General features: G+C 38.8%; 1 protein-coding gene across 8 annotated transcripts in view; it reads left to right on the forward strand.

Moving 5' to 3' along the window:
- Positions 1-22,590, forward strand: part of FRYL (FRY like transcription coactivator) — a 295,909-nt gene that overhangs the window by 39,183 nt on the left and 234,136 nt on the right. For 7 of the 8 annotated variants that reach the window (XM_073237639.1, XM_073237642.1, XM_073237641.1 and 4 more), the window contains exon 2: positions 13,945-14,120. The exons of the other annotated variant lie outside the window; for it this stretch is intronic. The gene's annotated coding sequence lies outside the window, so the exon portion shown is untranslated. The remainder of the gene's footprint in view (positions 1-13,944; positions 14,121-22,590) is intronic. 8 annotated transcript variants of the gene reach the window in all.

A 22,590-nucleotide genomic window follows, 5' to 3' on the forward strand; every position in this document is an offset into this window, starting at 1 on the left:
GGATGGAAGTTCCAACAACCCTCTCCTTAGGTTCAATTAGTTTGCCAGAGTGGCTCACAGAACTGAGGGAAATTATTTTATTTTCTAAATGACCAGTTTATTGTAGAAGGATGTAACTCTGGAACAGCCAGATAGGAGAGATGCATAGGGCATCTCATATGGGGAAAGGGTGCTGAGTTCCCATGCCTCTCCACGTGGCATCTCCCTGAATTCACCAATCTGGGAGCTCCTTTGGGTTTTTGCCCACACCTTGTTACATGGGCATGATTGTTTATGTCATTGGCCACTGGTAATTGGCTCAGCCTCCAGCTCTCCCACTCCAGTCCAGGTCAGGCCTGTGGGACTGACAGTTCCTACTCTCTAAATGATGAGGTTGGTTCTCATGGCAACCAGTCCCCATCCTTCGTGAGTTCCAAAAGTCACCTCCCTAACATAACAAAAGACACTTTTATGGCTTTCATTACTTAGGTGATTCTAAGGGTTTTAGGAGTTGGCTAGAAACTGGATGAAGAACAAATATATATATATTTCTTATTATAAGTCACAGTATCAGAAGAGGGCTTTTTTTTTCTCTCTCTTTAAGGTGAGTGATCATTATAGTATGTATGCTGATGGGCATGATCCCTTAGAAATGGAGGGGAAAAAAAGTGAGATTTTTGTCACCTTGAAACTGATATTCTCAAGTTTTAAAAAGTCCTTGGGAGATGATGTTGGATTGGAAGTTTTCTCTACCCCACCCTTTTCAGAGAGCCTTGTAAATTGCCTTTTATTTTTCTCCTTTTGGCTTGCTTAGTCTTATTGTGTATCTTGATAGATTTTTATCTTTCACATTTCTGGTAAATGGTGATCATTAGGAAGTTGAACCAATTGTGTTTAAAAATATGTAAAAGACATCTAACAAGGAATGTGTTTCCCAAGGCCCATTGTTTGCCACAAGAAAAGGAAACCACTGACTTCTTATTACATCAGTGAAGGTAAAATTACATTGTGAGCACAGTATTCCTTTTGTGAGTAACATTTTTTATACTGCGATCAAAAGAAATTATTTTATGAAAACAATAAATAAATGGGAAATGCAGACTTTTGTTACAAGTGGGGATTTATATAGTGAGAGCCCTTAAAATATCTGATTTCTCAACATTTTAAATTACTCTGTGGAAGTATTTGCTGTAATTCAGTTTATGATAAGTATAGTTTAAGCAAGTTAGAAGTTAAGTACTTAGGTCTTAATTTCTTGAAGTGTAATATAAGTTTTTAACTAATTTTAAGGGAGAAAATGTAGCAATACAGGATGGTGGAAATGTTTACTTTCTCTGTGAAGTAGAACTTTATGTAAGTTTAAGATATATAGCATAATAATATGACATACATATATTATGAAATGATTGCAAATCAAGTTGTTCTTGACTAAATCGTGAAATGGTGGGCTGCCATCGTTACATCATGAATTGGTCTGAGCGTAGCTCTGGGAGCCAGGACAAGTCCCCTGTGAATTCAGTAAGACCAAAGGAAGGCAAGAGCAAGAAGTTGGGAAATGAAAGGGTTTATTCTCACTGCTCAGTTCTCACTTGCACTGGTTGCTCTCTTCGGCACTTCTTGGGACCCCCATTGTGCACGGTTCCCAAGCTCGCTCTCTCTGACCGCCTTCCCCCTCTGAACCCAGGCTGCTTGGCTTTCTCTCTCGCGATCCCCCTCCCGCATTGGGACTGAACTGCCAATCCCATGACTGCAAATATGCTCTTATTACACAATGGGCGCTATTAAGGCCAGGTGGGAATCCTGGTCAGAAGGTTCCATTTTCCCCACAGTTAGATTCCCATAAACTGAAAACTACTGGTTGTCAGAATTTTCATCATCTTAACTTTCAGAGGTGTCAAACCTTAAACTGTTGGTTTTAGAGCAAAGAGTATAGTATGGCTGGAAAAGACTATTTATTTTTGTATTCTACCTCAATTAAAAAAATATTTATTGGGCACTCAAGTAGAATTAACAATAGTAACAGCATTTGTTGAGTGATACCTAGTTTTATACTTGATTACACATCTAATGGCTGGCTATTCTAATTCATTTTATACTTAATAACACATATAATACTTCTAAAAGTTTATAATCCCTATAAAAGAGCCCTTCAGTGTGTAACAGTTGAGAAACCCAAGACTCTGACTGTATAAGTAATTTTCTACTTTAAAAATAATTTCAGAGGAATTTCAATGCATGGGAATGAGGGAAGGGCAATCCTGATGCAAGAGAGATCTGGGTGAATGAATGAATGGGATGTTTTTGCCCAGAGCAGAACTTGGAGTGACTGTAGTCTAGAAAAAACATTAGGGAGATGGGCTAGCAGTTTATTCTCTTCTGTTAGCATTTTGACTTTGAGGCTAATGAATTTCTGGACTTTACCTTGTAGGTTTTGGGAGTACCACTGAATTGCTAAGCTAGGGAGTTTTGGGGTCAGAGTTGTGCATTAGGAAGGTGCATTTGGCTGTAATATCTGAGCTGCATCTGGAGTAGTGAGAGAGGGGAGGTCAGAAGCAAGTTAGAATTATTTTGAAGTCATTAGGAAGAGTATTTTATTATTGCTGTGTTTGAGGGTAAGTTGATAGAGAAAGTAAGGCATGTATGTGTGGTAAGAGGAAATAAACAGTCTATGGTGTGTGAGTCTAAGATTTTTTTTTTTGGTTTATTTTTTAATGGTCATCTGAATATACAGGTCAGATGTAGGTTTAGCTCTGAAAAGGGGGGATTTGATGAAACTAAGAGCACAAGAAGAGGGACTTTAGCACCCTTGAATTGAATTTGAAGAGTTTACATTGGGTTTCCTCTTTCAGTTTAAGAGACAACCGTATCTGTAGAGAGTACAGGACTTTGGCGGAAACTTGAAGGGTACTTTGAAAGGTAGAAAAGTTTCAACCTCTCTAAGGGGGAACTCATTAGGGTCAACCATCACTCTTCATAGTGTGAGATACAATAATAGTAATAGAAACTGTACTTCTGTTGGTCTTTTGTACAAGTAACTTAGAGTATCTCTCTGATACAATATTAGTTGTATAAGCAACTAGTTGAGTTAGTTAAACAGAAAATTTGTTTAAGATGAAGAATCAAGAGAAGGATACATACCTTAAATATTTTATAATTGGTAATGCTTATACATTATCAATCTTGATGTATAGTTGAGGCCTTCTCTTTAGGTTATCTTTTAAGTGACCTGCCCTTTTCAAGTCATATATCTTAATTTTCAGAAAGCATTTTCTTTTTGTGCTCATTTTTAATGTAATTTTTAACTAAATTACATAATATAGTAAGGACAACTGGCATAAACAGATTTTGGTACAAATACAATTTATTCTTGGTTGGCATGCTACTCAACTGCTGGGAAAAAATAAGATGGTGTACCAGAGAGGACTCTGCACCCCCCAGAAGAAAATTGAAATTTGGAAGCTGCGGCTTTCCAGGATTTCAGGTTAACAGGAGCCTGGTTTTATCTTGAATCCAATGCTTTTGCCATTATATAGTGTTACAAGGTGATAAGGAATAACGTGTAATATTGGTTAGTGGTCAATAAGTTGTAGATTATATTGTTTAATGTAATAGCTTTATTGGGAGATAACTCATGTCATGCAAATCACAAATTTAGAGTGTACAGTTAGAGCTTTCTGTATATTCAAGGATTATACAACCATCACCAAAATCAACTTTAGAAGTGATTTTCATCACCATTTTCATCAACCCCAAAAGAAATGCTATACCCTTTAGCAGTCACTCCCCATCTCCTTCCTCCTGACTATAGTCAACCACTAATCTATTTTCTCTCTGTATAGATTTGTCCATTCTGGACATTTCATATAAATGGAATCATGTAATATGTGACTGGTTTTTTTACTTAACATTTCTAAGATTCATCATACTGTAGCCTATATCAGTACATTGCTCCTTTTTATGGCTGAATAATATTCCATTGGCCAGATATACCATGTTTATTTATCCATTTATCAGTTAATGATATTTGTGTTGTTTCTGCCTTCTGGCTTATACAGATAATGCTGCTGTTTACATTTGTATACATATTTTTGCATGGATATGTTTTTTTTCATCTCTATTGGTGTATTTCTGGGAGTGGAATTGCTAAGTTATGTTTAACTTTTGAGGAGCTGCCAGACTATTTTCCAAAGTAGCTGTACCATTTTTACATTTCCACCAGCAGTGTCTGAAGGTTCCAACCACAAAGTTGTCATCACTTGTTACTGACTATCTTTCTTTTTGATTATAGCTATCCTAATAGATATGTTTATGTTTTCAAAGTGATTTTATTTTTTTGACTCTAACAGTTATAAAGGTCCTTTGGAGATACTTTGGGAAATATAGAAAAGGATAAAAGAAAAAAGTCACTATTTTAAATCACTATTTATAAGTAATACTTAGTGGGGTTTTTTCCCTCCATGTTTTAATGTAATTTAAAAAATGCAGCTGAAGTTGTATATTATTTTGAGTCATGCCTTTTTGTTTGTTTAACAGCATTTTTTCATATTATTTTTGAAATTCTGTTTTCATTTTATTCTATCAAGGAATTCCTCTTCTGTTCTCTCTGCTTTTGTGTTATTTTCTATTTAATTTTTCAAATTTTCCAATTATTTCAGAGAAGCCTGGGATGAAATGGGAATAAATATTCATGGTTAATTTGCCATGTTTAACTAGAAATCACTTCTAGATTAACTACAGCATAATATTTCTTCTGCTGAGTAAGTCATAACTATTTCTCCATTATGGACATCTAGATTTCTTATAACTTTATAAGTTGTGTTGTAAAAATTTGTATATAAAATTCTATCTTCAGAGTTCTCAGAAGTGTAAGTACTAGACAAATACCTGTTTTAAAGATTCTTGTTACATACTGACAAATATTTTCAGAATGGTTGTAAATTTTTTTTTTTTTTTGAGAGGGCATCTCTCATATTTATTGATCAAATGGTTGTTAACAACAATAAAATTCACTATAGGGGGTCAACGCTCAATGTACAATCATTAATCCATCTCAAGCCTAATTCTCGTCAGTCTCCAATCTTCTGAAGCATAACGAACAAGTTCTTACATGGTGAACGAATTCTTACATAGTGAATAAATTCTTACATGGTGAACAGTACAAGGGCACTCATCACAGAAACTTTCGGTTTTGATCATGCAATATGACCTATAAACAATCAGGTCAAATATGAATATTCATTTGATTTTTGTACTTGATTTATATGTTGATCCCACATTTCTCCTATTATTATTATTATTTTTATTTTTAATAAAATGCTGAAGTGGTAGGTAGATGCAAGATAAAGGTAGAAAACATAGTTTAGTGCTGTAAGAAGGCAAATGTAGATGATCAGATGATCAGGTGTGTGCCTATGGACTAAGTATTAATCCAGGCTAGACAAGGGCAGCAAGACATCCACGGATGCAGAAGATTTCTCTCAAAGCAGGGGGGGTGAGGTTCTGAGCCTCACCTCTGTTGATCCCCAAATTCTCACCTGATGGCCCCCCTGCGACTGTGCCTGTCTTAGGTTGTTCCTCCCTTGAGGAATCTTACCCGTCTCTGGCTAACCAGTCATCTTCCGGGGCCATACAGGGAAATGTAAAGTTGGTAAGTGAGAGAGAAGCCATATTGTTTGCAAAGGTTAGCTTTTTACTTCTTTGCAGATTTATGCCTTGTGGCTTCTATGCCCAGCACTTGTCTCGAGGTATCTTTACCACCTGGAGGAATTATGATACTCGGTAAATTCGATATGAGGCACGAATTCTATTTAAGGGTTGTAATTAGGAAGGAAGAAGAAAAGCTATAGATGTAGCATATGAAGGAAACATGGGAGGACTGATTATTTCTTTGACATATCTTCTTGTATAGTACCTTAAGTATGTATAGGTTTTAAACTACTAACTAATTTGCACCCACATATTAACATAATAGGAATATGGTGACATAAACAAAGCAAATCTATAATTACTATCCATCTCCAGTGAAGCCAAGAAAACCATTTAGGCACCCTAGGCATTTGTGAAAATTTATCTATGATATGATGGATATTGTCCAACTGTACTTGAACCATCAGACAAATTAAAGCAGCCCATTTCTGGGATCTGTTCACATCCCATATGTTCTTTTAACCATAGATAGTCTATAGTCATGCGATTTTGGAGTGCTACAACTTGCACCCCTCCCAACTCCTGGTTGAGTTCCAACAGTACAGATCTGGTCAAATTCGTTGTCTCACTGTATGCACATGCCAGCCTAGACATCTCCCTCCTCATTCCTATGGCAAGTCCAGGAGACGGTGGGCTGGATGCAGCCACAACCGCAGCATCGTCCGGATCCCTGTGGAGGCTTTTTGATGATCATCCCCCGGCACAAGTCCTCCAGAGAGTGCTGATGCCGGAAGCTCCTCCTCATATCGTATCTTAGTTCATTTTCTGGGTATCCAAGCTAGGCCTTGATCTTCTGCGTAGAAACAAACAGACCCTTTGCCCACACTTTGACATGCCCTCTATACCACTGTGCAGAACTCATTGGAGGTCAGCACACAGTAACTGCTTTTTTTTTTTTTTTAAATTAAGAGAAAGGAATATTATCAGAAAAGAGTACCTACATAGCTGATCATCTGACACCCTTTAAGTGATCAACATTAAGGATATTTAAAGCATGCGTTGGTCTTTGATTTACCAATAGTTTTATCCTGTTAAGGAGTAATCCCCCTTTTCTTTCTTTCTTTCTTTCTTTTTTTTTTTTTAATTTTTAATCTACACTTACATGAAGAATACTATGTTTACTATGCTCTCCCCTATATCAGGTCCCCCCTAACAACCACATTACGGTTACTGTCCATCAGCTTAGCAAAATGGTGTAGAGTCACTACTTGTCCTCTCTGTGTTGTGCAGCCCACCCTCCCCTTTCTCCCTCCCCCCATGCATGCTAATCTTAATACCCCCCTTCTTCTTCCCCCCCCTTATCCCTCCCTGCCCACCCATCCTCCCTAGTTCCTTTCCCTTTGGTACCTGTTAGTCCATTTTTGGGTTCTGTAATTCTGCTGCTGTTTTGTTCCTTCAGTTTTTCCTTTGTTCCTATACTCCTCAGATGAGTGAAATCATTTGGTATTTCTCTTTCTCCGCTTGGCTTATTTCACTGAGCATAATACTCTCCAGCTCCATCCATGTTGCTGCAAATGGTTGGATTTTTCCACTTCTTATGGCTGAGTAGTATTCCATTGTGTATATGTACCACATCTTCTTTATCCATTCATCTACCGATGGACATTTAGGTTGCTTCCAATTCTTGGCTATTGTAAATAGTGCTGCGATAAACATAGGAGTGCATCTGTCTTTCTCAAACTTGATTGCTGCGTTCTTAGGGTAAATTCCTAGGAGTGGAATTCCTGGGTCAAATGGTAGGTCTGTTTTGAGCATTTTGATGCACCTCCATACTGCTTTCCACAATGGTTGAACTAATTTACATTCCCACCAACAGTGCAGGAGGGTTCCCCTTTCTCCACAGCCTCGCCAACATTTGTTGTTGTTTGTCTTTTGGATGGCAGCTATCCTTACTGGTGTGAGGTGATACCTCATTGTAGTTTTAATTTGCATTTCTCTGATAATTAGCGATGTGGAGCATCTTTTCATGTGTCTGTTGGCCATCTATATTTCTTTTTTGGAGAACTGTCTGTTCAGTTCCTCTGCCCATTTTTTAATTGGGTTATTTGTTTTTTGTTTGTTGAGGCGTGTGAGCTCTTTATATATTCTGGACGTCAAGCCTTTATCGGATCTGTCATTTTCAAATATATTCTCCCATACTGTAGGGTTCCTTTTTGTTCTATTGATGGTGTCTTTCGCTGTACAGAAGCTTTTCAGCTTAATGTAGTCCCCCTTGCTCATTTTTGCTGTTGTTTTCCTTGCCCGGGGAGATATGTTCAAGAAGAGATCACTCATGTTTATGTCTAAGAGGTTTTTGCCTATGTTTTTTTCCAAGAGTTTAATGGTTTCATGCCTTACATTCAGGTCTTTGATCCATTTTGAGTTTACCTTTGTATATGGGGTTAGACAATGGTCCAGTTTCATTCTCCTACATGTAGCTGTCCAGTTTTGCCAGCACCATCTGTTGAAGAGACTGTCATTTTGCCATTGTATGTCCATGGCTCCTTTATCATATATTAATTGACCATGTATGTTTGGGTTAATTTCTGGGGTCTCTAATCTGTTCCACTGGTCTGTGGCTCTGTTCTTGTGCCAGTACCAAATTGTCTTGATTACTATGGCTTTGTAGTAGAGCTTGAAGTTGGGGAGTGAGATCCCCCCTACTTTATTCTTCTTTTTCAGGATTGCTTTGGCTATTCGGGGTCTTTGGTGTTTCCATATGAATTTTTGAATTATTTGTTCCAATTCATTGAAGAATGTTGCTGGTAATTTGAGAGGGATTGCATCAAATCTGTATATTGCTTTGGGCAGGATGGCCATTTTGACGATATTAATTCTTCCTAGCCATGAGCATGGGATGAGTTTCCATTTATTAGTGTCCCCTTTAATTTCTCTTAAGAGTGACTTGTAGTTTTCAGAGTATAAGTCTTTCACTTCTTTGGTTAGGTTTATTCCTAGGTATTTTATTCTTTTTGATGCAATGGTGAATGGAATTGTTTTCCTGATTTCTCTTTCTATTGATTCGTTGTTAGTGTATAGGAAAGCTACAGATTTCTGTGTGTTAATTTTGTATCCTGCAACTTTGCTGTATTCCGATATCAGTTCTAGTAGTTTTGGAGTGGAGTCTTTAGGGTTTTTTATGTACAGTATCATATCATCTGCAAATAGTGACAGTTTAACTTCTTCTTTACCAATCTGGATTCCTTGTATTTCTTTGTTTTGTCTGATTGCCGTGGCTAGGACCTCCAGTACTATGTTAAATAACAGTGGGGAGAGTGGGCATCCCTGTCTGGTTCCCGATCTCAGTGGAAATGCTTTCAGCTTCTCGCTGTTCAGTATAATGCTGGCTGTGGGTTTATCATATATGGCCTTTATTATGTTGAGGTACTTGCCCTGTATTCCCATTTTGCTGAGAGTTTTTATCATGAATGGATGTTGAATTTTGTCAAATGCTTTTTCAGCATCTATGGAGATGATCATGTGGTTTTTGTCTTTCTTTTTGTTGATGTGGTGGATGATGTTGATGGATTTTCGAATGTTGTACCATCCTTGCATCCCTGGGATGAACCCCACTTGGTCATGGTGTATGATCCTTTTGATATACTGTTGAATTCTGTTTGCTAATATTTTATTGAGTATTTTTGCATCTACATTCATCAGGGATATTGGTCTGTAATTTTCTTTTTTGGTGGGGTCTTTGCCTGGTTTTGGTATTAGGGTGATGTTGGCCTCATAGAATGAGTTTGGGAGTATTCCCTCTTCTTCTATTTTGTGGAACACTTTAAGGAGAATGGGTATTATGTCTTCTCTGTGTGTCTGATAAAATTCCGAGGTAAATCCGTCCGGCCCCGGGGTTTTGTTCTTGGGTAGTTTTTTGATTACTGTTTCAATTTCTTTGCTTTCTTTGTAATTGGTTTGTTTAACTTTTGTGTTTCTTCCTTGGTCAGTGTTGGGAGGTTATATTTTTCTAGGAAGTTGTCCATTTCTTCTAGGTTTTCCAGCTTGTTGGCATATAGGTTTTCATAGTAGTCTTTAATAATTCTTTGTATTTCTGTGGAGTCTGTCGTGATTTTTCCATTCTCATTTCTGATTATGTTGATTTGTGTTGACTCTCTTTTTCTCTTAATAAGTTGGGCTAGAGGCTTATCTATTTTGTTTATTTTCTCGAAGAACCAGCTCTTGGTTTTGTTGATTTTTGCTATTGTTTTATTCTTCTCAATTTTATTTCTTCTCTGATCTTTATTATGTCCCTCCTTCTACTGACTTTAGGCCTCCTTTGTTCTTCTTTTTCCAGTTTTAATAATTGTGATGTTAGACTATTCATTTGGGATTGTTCTTCCTTCTTCAAGTGTGCCTGGATTGCTATATACTTTCCTCTTAAGACTGCTTTCGCTGCATCCCACAGAAGTTGGGGCTTAGTGTTGTTGTTGTCATTTGTTTCTATATATTCCTTGATCTCTATTTTGATTTGTTCATTGATCCATTGATTATTTAGTAGCATGTTGTTAAGCCTCCATGTGTTTGTGAGCCTTTTTGTTTTCTTTGTAGAATTTATTTCTACTTTCATACCTTTGTGGTCTGAAAAATTGGTTGGTAGAATTTCAATATTTTGGAATTTACTGAGGCTCTTTTTGTGAGCTAGTATGTGGTCTATTCTGGAGAATGTTCCATGTGCACTTGAGAAGAATGTATATCCTGTTGCTTTTGGATGTAGAGTTCTATAGATGTCTATTAGGTCCATCTGTTCTAGTGTGTTGTTCAGTGCCTGTGTGTCTTTACTTATTTTCTGCCCGGTGGATCTATCCTTTGGGGTGAGTGGTGTGTTGAAGTCTCCTACAATGAATGCATTGCAGTCTATTTCCCTCTTTAGTTCTGTTAGTATTTGCTTCACATATGCTGGTGCTCCTGTATTGGGTGCATATATATTTAGAATGGTTATATCCTCTTGTTGGACTGAGCCCTTTATCATTATTTAGTGGCCTTCTTTATCTCTTGTTACTTTCTTTGTTTTGAAGTCTATTTTGTCTGATATTAGTACTGCAACCCCTGCTTTCTTCTCACTGTTGTTTGCCTGAAATATGTTTTTCCATCCCTTGACTTTTAGTCTATGCTTATCTTTGGGTTTAAGGTGAGTTTCTTGTAAGCAGCATATAGATGGGTCTTGCTTTTTTATCCATTCTATTACTCTATGACTTTTGATTGGTGCATTAAGTCCATTTACATTTAGGGTGACTATTGAGAGATATTTACTTATTGCCATTTCAGGCTTTAGATTCGTGGTAACCAAAGGTTCAAGGTTAGCTTCTTTAGTATCTTACTGCCTAACTTAGCTCGCTTATTGAGCTGTTATATACACTGTCTGGAGATTCTTTTCTTCTCTCCCTTCTTATTCCTCCTCCTCCATTCTTCATATGTTGTGTGTTTTGTTCTGTGCTCTTTTTAGGGGTGCTCCCATCTAGAGCAGTCCCTGTAGGATGCCCTGTGGAGGTTGTTTGTGGGAAGCAAATTCCCTCAGCTTTTGCTTGTCTGGGAATTGTTTAATCCCACCATCATATTTAAATGATAGTCATGCTGGATACAGTATCCTTGGTTCAAGGCCCTTCTGTTTCATTGCATTAAGTATATCATGCCATTCTCTTCTGGCCTGTAGGGTTTCTGTTTGAGAAATCTGATGTTAGCCTGATTGGTTTTCCTTTATAGGTGACCTTTTTCTCTCTAGCTGCCTTTAAAACTCTTTCCTTGTCCTTGATCTTGCCATTTTAATTACTATGTGTCTTGGTGTTGTCCTCCTTGGATCCTTTCTGTTGGGGGTTCTGTGTAATTCCATGGTCTGTTTGATTATTTCCTCCCCCAGTTTGGGGAAGTTTTCACCAATTATTTCTTCAAAGACACTTTCTATCCCTTTTCCTCTTTCTTCCTCTTCTGGTATCCCTATAATACGAATGTTATTCCTTTTGTATTGGTCACATATTTCTCTTAATGTTGTTTCATTCCTGGAGATCCTTTTATCTCTCTCTATGTCAGCTTCTATACGTTCCTGTTCTCTGGCTTCTATTCCTTCAATGGCCTCTTGCATCTTATCCATTCTGCTTTTAAATCCTTCCAGGGATTGTTTCACTTCTGTGATCTCTTTCCTGACATCTGTGATCTCCTTCCGGACTTCATCCCACTGCTCTTGCATTTTTCTCTGCATCTCATCCCACTGCTCTTGCATTTTTCTCTGCATCTCATCCCATTGCTCTTGCATTTTTCTCTGCATCTCTGTCAGCATGTTCATGATTTTTATTTTGTATTCTTTTTCAGGAGGACTAGTTAGGTCTGTCTCCTTCTCAGGTGTTGTCTCTGTGATCTTTGTCTGCCTGTAGTTTTGCCTTTTCATGGTGATAGAGATAGTTTGCAGAGCTGGTACAAGTGACCGCTGGAAGAGCTTCCCTTCTTGTTGGTTTGTAGCCTTTTCCTGGGAGATTAGCGACCTCTAGTGGCTTGTGCGGGGCAGCTGTGCGCAGACAGGGCTTCTGCTTCCTGCCCAGTTGCTTTGGGGTTTATCTCCGCTGTTGCTGTGGGCTTGGCCTGGCTGGGGCTGTTCCTCCAAAATGGTGGAGCCCCGTTGGAGGGCGAGCGGCCGGGAGGCTATTTATCTCCGTAAGGGGTCTCTGTGCTCCCTGCTGCCCAGGGGGTTAGAGTGCCCAGAGATCCCCAGATTCCCTGCCTCTGGTCTAAGTGACCTGTCCTGCCCCTTTAAGACTTCCAAAAAGCACTCTCCAAACCAAAACAACAACAGCAACATTGAGAGAGGGAACAGAAAGAAAGAAAAAAAAAAAAAAAGGAAAAAACAAGCGATTTTTTTTTTCTTTTTTTTTGTCCTCAGGTGCCGGTCCCAGGCACCCGCTCACTGGTCCTGCTGCCCTGTTTCCGTAGCACCAGGGTCCCTGTCCTTTCAAGGCTTCCAGAAAACACCCACCCACCTGTCCCGCAGGGAAGGAACGCTCGATATTCTTTGTCCTCAGGCACTGGTCCCAGGCACCCGCTCACCAGTCCCGCCGCCCTGCCTTCCTTGCACCGGGGTACCTGTCCCTTTTAGGCTTCCAAAAAGCACTCGCAGAAAAGAGAGAAAAAAAAGGGGAAAAACGCGCGATTTCCTCTGTCCTCAAGTGCCGGTCTCAGGCACCCGCCCACCGGTCCTGCAGGGAAAAACGTGGGATATTCTTTGTCCTCGGGCACCGGTCCCAGGCACCCACTCACCAGTCCCGCCACCCTGCCTCCGTAGCTCTGGGGTCCCTGTCCCTTTAAGGCTTCCAAAAAGCGCTCACCAATAAGAGAAAAAAAAAAAGGGGAAAAGCGCGCATTTCCTCTGTCCTCAGGCACCGGTCTCAGGCACCCGCCCGCCGGTCCCGCAGGGAGAAACGCGGGATATTCTTTGTCCTCAGGTGCCAGTCCCAGGCACCTGCTCACCGGTCCCGCCACCCTACCTCCCTAGCAACGGGGGCCCGTCCCTTTAAGGCTTCCAAAAAGCGCTCGCCAAAAAAAAAACCGCTCCGGTTTCTTTCCACCTGCCGGGATCCGGGGGGAGGGGCGCTCGGGTCCCGCCGGGCCAGGGCTTGTATCTTACCCCCTTCGCAAGGCCCTGGGTTCTTGCAGGTGTGGTTGTGGTCTGGATGTTGTCCTGTGTCCTTTGGTCTCTATTTTAGGAAGATTTTTCTTTGTTATATTTTCATAGCTCTATGTGTTTTTGGGAGGAGATTTCCACTGCTCTACTCACGCCGCCATCCTGGCTCCGCCCCAGAATGGTTGTAAATTTTACATTTCTTCTTAGAGTGTATATTTATTCCATTATTACTGTATATCATCACTAACAATGAGAAAATAGATAATCATTGAGTTTTAAGGTAGAAGAGCAGAGATTTTGCAGTTTTGTTCACTGATGTATATAGTGCTGGTATATAACAGGCACTGAATATGTTGAATTGCTGCCAGTAGGAAAGAGAAGGTTTTTTTCTGAAGGACAAGCAAAGAATTTGTCATTTCATTTTCTGGGAAAGTATCCTTTTATACTGATCATATAATACCTCATGTTTTCATGAAAAAATGATGAATGAGTAAAAGTCAAGCTTATTTGGGAAACAAGTTTAATTTTGTTTGAACATTTATATGTCTCAAGTCAATTTCAATAATGATATATATTATATAAAGACTACTAAAATGATACAACTTTTGTTTTAAACATGGTTGTTATTAATAACTAAACATATTTCTCTCTTTTTGTTTTTTTTGGTCTTATAGCGTTTCACATTCCTTATTCTGCTTTGTTTATGGCGAATCACTACTGCTCTGAGCCAGTGTACCCACTTTTGTGCCTGTAAAGAACAAGCTCCAGATTGAAAAAGCTTCTAGATGGATCCTTTCCAAATTTGGTTTCTTTTCTACAAGACTTGTGCCTCAACAACCCTATCTAAGTGGTAAGAATATGCATTTTAAAAAATTAAAGAAATTAGTAAAACAATTTTGCTTAGTATTGCCTTCCACTTTTTTATGCCGCCTTTTTACATATTAGTAATGCCTGCACTTTTTTTTTGGCTGTTAAAAATCATAGCTAAATATAGCAACCTCGAGGTTTTGGAGGCTTCAAAACAGTTCTTTCCATATTATATTCTGGGTACAGTATAATATGTGATATTTATGAAGAATATAAAAATATATAAACAATATTCTGTGTGCCTGCTTGATGTGTTGTGCATGTACTCTAGTCCCTTATTGTAAGGCTGAGGTGGTTTAACCTGTTACTCTCTTTTCCTATTTATTTAGGTAGGTATTTTGAGACTGTTGGGTCAAGAATATCCTTTTACTTCTTAGCAATTATAAATTATGTGCACATTTATGGAGATAAGAGAGGTGTGTAATGCTGCCTCTTCTTTTTATAGCATGGCACTGTGTGTGCCATTTCACATCCTAACATTTATTGGAAGCAGAGATACTAGGTAGCTAACATGTTTTTTGAACATCTCTGAGATTTACAAAGATTTTTTGCAGAGCAGAGGAGTAAAATTGAATAGAACAAGTTGCTAAAGTGGGAGAACTTTAAAATAAAATTATCGAAGTAGGCTCATTTTGAATGTTAGCCAATAAGTGTTTACCAAATGCTTGCTATTTATGAATGAAATATGTAATGATACGTAGTTTTGTAAAGAAGTAAGTCACTAGAATGGAAACCACGGCATTATATGAGGATGCAAGGGAGGGAGGTGAAGGCAGGGAGGAAGGAATGCGGTTCATTTTAGCTCTAGGTCTGGTCATTAATTGCATAGTGTTCTTCAGTGCAGTTAACCTTCATGGACCTTGGTTTTCTCATCTGTAAAATGAGTGGATTAGGACACATTGAAAAAAAAGATGATGGTGTGAAAAGTGAAACAGAAATCTCCTCCCAAAACCACACGTAACACGAAAATACAGCAAATACAACTAATCTTTTTTTTTTTAGATAATTATTTTTTATTGAAGGGTAGTTGACATACAGTATTACATTAGTTTCAGGTGTACAACACAGTGATTGAACATTTATATACATGATAATTCTAGGTACCAGCTATCACCATACCAAGTTGTCACAATATTTTGACTATATTCCTTATGCTATACGTTACATCCTGGTTACTTACTTATTTTACAATTGGAAGTGTGTACTTTATTTATTTCTTTTTTTAAAATTTCTTTCTTTTACTTATTTATTTATTTATTTTTTGTGAGGGCACCTCTCCTATTTTTTTTGATCAAATGGTTGTTAACAACAATAAAATTCTGTATAGGGGACTCAATGCTCAATGTATAATCATTAATCCACCCCAAGCCTAATTTTTGTCAGTCTCCAATCTTCTGAAGCATAATGAACAAGTTCTTACATGGAGAACAAATTCTTACATAGTGAGTAAGTTACATGGTGAATAGTACAAGGGCAGTCATCACAGAAACTTTCGGTTTTGATCATGCATTATGAACTATAAACAGTTCAAATATGAATATTCGTTTGATTTTTATACTTGATTTATATGTGGATACCACATTTCTCTCTTTATTATTATTATTTTTAATAAAATGCTGAAGTGGTAGGTAGATGTAAGATAAAGGTAGAAAACATAGTTTAGTGTTGTAAGAGAGCAAATGTAGATGATCAGGTGTGTGCCTGTAGACTATGTGTTAATCCAAGCTAGACAAGGGCAATAAAACATCCACGGATGCAGCAGATTTCTCTCAGAATGGGGGGAGGGAGGTTCTAAGCCTCACCTCTGTTGATCCCCAATTCCTCACCTGATGGCCCCCCTGCGACTGACTGTGCCTGTCTTAGGTTGTTCCTCCCTTGAGGAATCTTACCCGTCTCTGGCTAACCAGTCATCTTCCGGGGCCAGACAGGGAAATGTAAAGTTGGTAAGTGAGAGAGAAGCCCTACTGGTTGAAAAGGTTAGTTTTTTACTTCTTTGCATATTTATGCCCTGTGGCTTCTATGCCCAGCATTTGTCTTGAGGTATCTTTACCACTTGGAAGAATTGTGATACACGGTAAATTCGATATGAGGCACAAATTCTATTTATGGGTTGTAATTAGGAAGGAAGAAGAAAAGCTATAGAAGTAGCAGGCAGAAGAAAACATGGGAAGATTGATTATTTCTTTGACATATCTTCTTGTAGAGTAACTTCAGCATGTATAGGTTTCAAACTACTAATTAAATTGCACACACACATTAACATAATAGGAATACAGTTACATAACCAAAGCATACTTATAATTACCAGCCATCTCCAGTGAAACCAAGAAAACCAGTTAGGCACCTTGGGCATTTGTGAAAACTTATCTATGATATGGTGGATATTGTCCAACTGAACTGAAATAGCCTGAGAGAAATCAGACAAATTAAAACAACCCATTCCTGTGGACTGTTCACATCCCATATGTTCTTTTAACAGTAAATAGTCTGTAGTTGTAAGATTTTGGAGCGCTATAATTTGCACTTCTCCTAATTCTTGGTTGAGTTCCAACAGTGTAGATCCAGTCAAATTTGTTGTTTTACTGTATGCACAGGCCAGCTTAGATGTCTCCTTCTTCATTCCCATGACAAGTCCAGGAACCGGTGGGATGAGTGCATCTACACCTGTAGCAGTGCGTGGATCTTTGTTGGGGTTTTGTGATGATCATCTTCTGGCATGAGTCTTCCAGAGAGTGCTGATGTTGGAAGTTCTTTTTTGTATCGCATCTTAGTTCATTTTCAGGGTAGCCAAATTAGGCTTTGATCCTCTGTATAAGCACAAACAAACCCTTTGCCTACACTTTTATATGCCCTTTATACCATTGTGTAGAACTCATTGGAGGTCACCACATAGGAACTGCTTTTTTTTTGTTATCCTTAATCTACACTTATATGATGAATATTATGTTTACTAGGCTCTCCCCTATACCAGGTGCCCCCTATAAACCCCTTTACAGTCACTGTCCATCAGCATAGCAAAGTGTTGTAGAGTCACTACTTGTCTTCTCTGTGTTGTACAGCCCTCCCCTTTCTCCCACCCCCCATGCATGCTAATCTTAATACCCCTCTTCTTCTTACCCCCACCTTATCCCTCCCTACCCACACATCCTCCCCAGTCCTTTTTCCTTTGGTACCTGTTAGTCCATTCTTGAGTTCTGTGATTCTGCTGCTGTTTTGTTCCTTCAGTTTTTCCTTTGTTCTTATACTCCACAGATGAGTGAAATCATTTGGTATTTCTCTTTTCTCTGCTTGGCTTATTTCGCTGAGCATAATACCCTCCAGCTCCATCCATGTTGCTGCAAATGGTAGGATTTGCCCTTTTCTTATGGCTGAGTAGTATTCCATTGTGTATATGTACCACATCTTCTTTATCCATTCATCTATCGATGGACATTTAGGTTGCTTCCAATTCTTGGCTATTGTAAATAGTGCTGTGAAAAACATAGGGGTGTATCTGTCTTTTTCAAACTTGATTGCTATATTCTTAGGGTAAATTCCTAGGAGTGGAATTCCTGGGTCAAATGGTAAGTCTGTTTTGAGCATTTTGATGTACCTCCATACTGCTTTCCACAATGGTTGAACTAATTTACATTCCCACCAGCAGTGTAGGAGGGTTCCCCTTTCTCCACAGCTTCGCCAACATTTGTTGTTGTTAGTCTTTTGGATGGCAGCCATGCTTACTGGTGTGAGGTGATACCTAATTATAGTTTTAATTTGCATTTCTCTGATAATTAGCGATGTGGAGCATCTTTTCATGTGTCTGATGGCCATCTGTATTTCTTTTTTGGAGAACTGTCTGTTCAGTTCCTCTGCCCATTTTTTAATTGGGTTATTTGTTTTTTGTTTGTTGAGGCGTGTGAGCTCTTTATATATTCTGGACGTCAAGTCTTTATCGGATCTGTCATTTTCAAATATATTCTCCCATAGTGTAGGGTTCCTTTTTTTTCTATTGATGGTGTCTTTTGCTGTACAGAAGCTTTTCAGCTTAATATAGTCCCACTTGCTCATTTTTGCTGTTGTTTTCCTTGCCCGGGGAGATATGTTCAAGAAGAGGTCACTCATGTTTATGTCTAAGAGGTTTTTGCCTATGTTTTTTACCAAGAGTTTAATGGTTTCATGACTTACCTTCAGGTCTTTGATCCATTTTGAGTTTACTTTTGTATATGGGGTTAGGCAATGGTCCAGTTTCATTCTCCTACATGTAGCTGTCCAGTTTTGCCAGCACCATCTGTTGAAGAGACTGTCATTTCGCCATTGTATGTCCATGGCACTTTTATCAAATATTAATTGACCATATATGTCTGGGTTAATGTCTGGATTCTCTAGTCTGTTCCATTGGTCTGTGGCTCTGTTCTTGTGCCAGTACCAAATTGTCTTGATTACTATGGCTTTGTAGTAGAGCTTGAAGTTGGGGAGTGAGATCCCCCCTACTTTATTCTTCTTTCTCAGGATTGCTTTGGCTGTTTGGGGTCTTTGGTGTTTCCATATGAATTTTTGAATTATTTTTTCCAGTTCATTGAAGAATCTTGCTGGTAGTTTCATAGGGATTGCATCAAATCTGTATATTGCGTTGGGCAGGATGGCCATTTTGATGATATTAATTCTTCCTAGCCACGAGCATGGGATGAGTTTCCATCTGTTAGTGTCCCCTTTAATTTCTCTGAAGAATGACTTGTAGTTTTCAGAGTATAAGTCTTTCACTTCTTTGGTTAGGTTTATTCCTAGGTATTTCATTTTTTTTGATGTAATTGTGAATGGAGTTGTTTTCCTGATTTCTCTTTCTGTTGGTTCATTGTTAGTGTATAGGAAAGCCACAGATTTCTGTGTGTTGATTTTGTATCCTGCAACTTTGCTGTATTCCGATATCAGTTCTAGTAGTTTTGGAGTGGAGTCTTTAGGGTTTTTTATGTACAATATCATATCATCTGCAAATAGTGACAGTTTAACTTCTTTACCAATCTGGATTCCTTGTATTTCTTTGTTTTGTCTGATTGCCGTGGCTAGAACCTCCAGTACTATGTTAAATAACAGTGGGGAGAGTGGGCATCCCTGTCTAGTTCCCTATCTCAGAGGAAAAGCTTTCAGCTTCTCGCTGTTCAATATAATGTTGGCTGTGGGTTTATCATAGATGGCCTTTATTATGTTGAGGTACTTGCCCTCTATTCCCATTTTGCTGAGAGTTTTTATCACGAATGGATGTTGAACTTTGTCAGATGCTTTTTCAGCATGTATGGAGATGATCATGTGATTTTTGTCTTTCTTTTTGTTGATGTGGTGTATGATGTTGATGGACTTTCGAATGTTGTACCATCCTTGCATCCCTAGGATGAATCCCACTTATTCATGGTGTACGATCCTTTTGATGTATTTTTGAATTCGGTTTGCTAATATTTTGTTGAGTATTTTTGCATCTACGTTCATCAGGGATATTGGTCTGTAGTTTTCTTTTTTGGTCGGGTCTTTGCCTAGTTTTGGTATTAGGGTGATGTTAGCTTCATAGAATGAGTTTGGGAGTATCCCCTCCTCTTCTATTTTTTGAAAAACTTTAAGGAGAATGGGTATTATGTCTTCCTTGTATGTCTGATAAAATTCTGAGGTGAATCCATCTGGCCCAGGGGTTTTGTTCTTTGGTAGTTTTTTGATTACCGCTTCAATTTCATTGCTGGTAATTGGTCTGTTTAGATTTTCTGTTTCTTTCTGGGTCAGTCTTGGAAGGTTAATACAACTAATCTTAAAAGAGTGACCCAAGTACTGCAGAACAGACTGCGTACATCTGGGCGAAAGAGATGACCTCACAGAAAAGGGTAAAGTAGCAAAGCTGTGGAGCTGATGGGACCCAAGCCCTTGCCCAATCGCAGGTTACAGGCAGGAGGAAGAGAAACGGAATGCGGATGGAGTAGAAGCCCAGGACTGATAAACACCTAGCCCTGGAGATCTGCTATGGGAACACTAACCCATGTTACATGGTGCTCTGGAGATTAGTCGAGTTGGAAAGCAAAGACAGGCAGAATACTCAGAGAGACTGAGATTCCAGAAGCTTGTGGACAGCAGGTATACACAACCTGCCCCCTTGGAACAAAGAAATGTGGGCATGTTGAAAGAATTTCCAGCAGTAAAAGGGGGGCAAAGATTACACAGAGCTCGCTGCTCAGGAGAAAGGGAAGATGGACAAAATCGTTCTACCACACTCAGTCCAGCATGTTGGGAACTCTCAGTAGCTTCTCATGCTCCATCCCCCTGTGATGTACAGAGGCCCCCCACTGTGATATACAACCTCCCACTCCTTCCTTCCTGCAGGCACTGGTCCTGCACACCTGCTGCTCCTGTCATCATGCCAGGCCAGCTGGAGGATGGCCATGCCTACAGCAGCTAAAGGGGCATAGCATAGAGGCTCCTCCCTGTGCACTGGGCCTACTGGGCCTGCCAGTAGAGGCAGCCACTACAATTGGGAAGCAGGAAAGAGCTCTTTGCTCCCTGCAGGCTTCAGTTCCACCTGCCTGCAACCCCTGCCATTGCTATAGGTGCTGGGCAGCTCCAGAGAGTAGAGCTTCTGGGCACTAGAGGACACTGCCTACACAAAGTTATTATTCCATAGGAATCACTAAAAAAATAAAATGGCAAAAAAATTTTCTACAAGTGAAAAAACAGCAGAAGATGCCAGAAAGAGCATGAAGTGAAACTGTAATAATCAATCTTCTTCATAAAGATTTCAAAATAAAAATCATAAATATGCTTACCAAGCTACAGAAAAATATTCAAGATCTTAGGGAGGACTTCAAGAAAGAGAAATTGTAAAATAGAGTACCTGAAATGAAACATACAAGGGAGGGATTTAAAAGTAGATTAGATGGGGTAGAGGAAACAGTAAATGAAATAGAAATTAGAGAACAGGAAAACAAAGAAGCTGAGGCACAGAGAGGAAAAAGGATCTCTAGGAATGAAAGAATAATAACAACTGTGCACCCAATCCAAATGGAGCAATATTCGGATTGTAGGGGATCCAGAAGAAGAAGAGAAAGAAAAAGGGATAGAAATTCTCTATGAGGAAATAATAGCTGAAAACTTCTCTAATGTGGAGAAGGAATAGTCTCTGAGGTCATGGGGGTGCAGAGATCTCCCAACACAAGGGATGCTAGGAAGATAACACCAAGACATACAATAATTAAAATGGCAAAGATCAAGGACAAAGAAAGAATTAAAAGCAGCCAGAGAGAGAAAAAAGGTAACGTATAAAGGAAAGCCCATCAGGCTATCAGACTTCTCAGCAGAAACCATACAAGCCAGGAAGGAGTGGCATGATATATTTAATGCAATAAAACAGAAGGGCCTCAAACCAAGAATACTCTATCTGGAAAGATTATCATTTAGATTTGAAGCAGGGATTAAACAATTTCAAGAAAAGCAAAAGTTGAGGGAATTTACCTCCCACAAACCATCTGTACAGTGTATTTTGGAGGGACTGATATAGATGGAAGTGTTCCTAAGGCTAAATAGCTGTTACCAGAGAAAAATAAAACCACAGTAAAGGAAGTAGAACAAATGAATTACTAACCAAATGCAAAATGAAAATACCCACAAAGTCAGTCAAAGGGTACACAAAGAGTACAGAACATGACACCTAATATATAAAGAGTAGAGGAGGAGGAAGAAGAAGAAGAAGAGGAAGGGAGGAAAAAAAAGAAAGAACCTTTAGGTTGTGGTTGAAATAGCATACTGAATTAAGTTAAAATGTTAGATAGTAAAGAAGCTGCCCTTGAACCTTTCGTAACCACAGATCTAAAGCCTGTAATGGCAATAAGTACATCTGTTGATAATCATCCTAAATGTAAGTGCACTGAATACACCAGTAAAAGACATAGAGTTACAGAATGGATAAAAAAACAGGACCCGTCTATGTGCTGCCTACAAGAGACTCACTTTAAACACAAAGACATACACAGACTAAAAGTGAAGGGATGGAAAAAGATATTTCATGTAAATAATAAGGAGGAAAAATCAGGAGTTGCAGTACTTCTTTCAGACAAAATAGGTTTCAAAATAAATTAACAAGAGACAAGGACATTACATAGTGATAAATATGTCAGTCCAAGAAGTGGATATAACCATTATAAATGTCTATGCACCCTATTTAGGAGCACCTAAATATATGAAACAAATACTAATGTAATTAAAGGGGGAAACAGAATGCAATGCATTCATTTTAGGAGACTTCAACACACTACTCACTCCAAAAGACAGATCACCCAGATAGAAAGTAAGTAAGGAGATAGAGGCACTGAAAAACGCATTAGAACAAGATGTACCTAACAGACATCGACAGAACACTCCACCCAAAAGCAGCAGGATACACATTCTTCTCAAGTGCACATGGAACATTTTCAAGAATAGATCATACACTAGACCACAAAAGAAGC

Source organism: Manis javanica, chromosome 5 (assembly GCF_040802235.1).
Source record: "Manis javanica isolate MJ-LG chromosome 5, MJ_LKY, whole genome shotgun sequence".
Taxonomy (NCBI): Eukaryota; Metazoa; Chordata; class Mammalia; order Pholidota; family Manidae; genus Manis; species Manis javanica.